A 1,016-nucleotide genomic window follows, 5' to 3' on the forward strand; every position below is an offset into this window, starting at 1 on the left:
GTGTTTTATTTGAAGTGTCGATCCATAAGAAGATATATTTGTAGTTTTAAGAACCAGAAACCACCTCAGTGTAGTTTTACATCTCCTCTCTCAGGCTTGTCTTTTGAGCTCCATTAACAACAAGTCAGTGAGCCAATCAGAAGAGAGGAGGCTCTGAGCCTCTCTTCTGATTAGCTGACTGTTTTCTGAGTGATCCAATAAAAGCAATTGTGACATCACAAAGATCCAGAAGTCCTGACAGCTGGTTTTAAGGCTCAGTTTCTGAATACAGGCTGTGTGTATTTCTCTGTGGACTGAGGCTTTGATACTTTCACAGTGTTAATAATGAACCTAGACCTGCTTTATAATCAAACAACACATGGACATCTGCCTTTAGACCATATGGGACCTTTAAAACCCCAATGCTGAGGATTTGAAAATACCCAACTTTGGCAGTTCTTAGTATCAGAAAATGACGATGACAGCAAATGAAAACACATTCATGAGAAAAATGATGCTGTTATGATGTACAAATCTCTATACGTTCTCCATAGGAGCTCAACCTCCAAGAGATTTGGAATGTGAAATTAAATCTGTCTATGTCTCTCTTTATTTTGTCTGTAACATAACACAGTAGTTATTGAAAGGATTACATTTTTAAAATCCTTGTGTGAACATCATGCTGCAGGATCAATTCTAGACATTTCCCTGACTCTGCCTCTCCTCTCTTGCTGACAGACATTGTGCCGGTGGCTGAGGTCTGGCCGGAGGTGGAGAGGGCCGAGTGTTTGGCCCGTGGTGCCGCCTTGAAGTGGGCGTCAGGTGTTTTCTGTCGGCCTGAACATCTGGAGCGACTGAGCCAGTACAAGAAGAGAGAGAGCCAGAGGACTGCTTCCATACACACCAGACTCAAGGTGACAGCATGGGGACACACACAGACATGCATAAAGACAAATAAATGACACAGTAAGATCATACTTTATTAAATGATCTCATAAATGCACCGCATGATGGCGACCATGCACTTGAATCCCTTC

At 42.3% G+C, this 1,016-nt stretch overlaps 1 protein-coding gene across 2 annotated transcripts in view; it reads left to right on the forward strand.

Annotated features, from left to right (window-relative positions):
* wwp2 (WW domain containing E3 ubiquitin protein ligase 2) overlaps positions 1 to 1,016 on the forward strand; it is a 71,659-nt gene that overhangs the window by 9,575 nt on the left and 61,068 nt on the right. The gene's annotated exons all lie outside the window — the stretch shown is intronic.

The sequence above is a fragment of the Seriola lalandi genome, unplaced genomic scaffold, assembly GCF_002814215.2.
Source record: "Seriola lalandi dorsalis isolate HSWRI2012SDOR001 ecotype SW California unplaced genomic scaffold, Sedor1 jcf7180002055008, whole genome shotgun sequence".
Taxonomy (NCBI): Eukaryota; Metazoa; Chordata; class Actinopteri; order Carangiformes; family Carangidae; genus Seriola; species Seriola lalandi.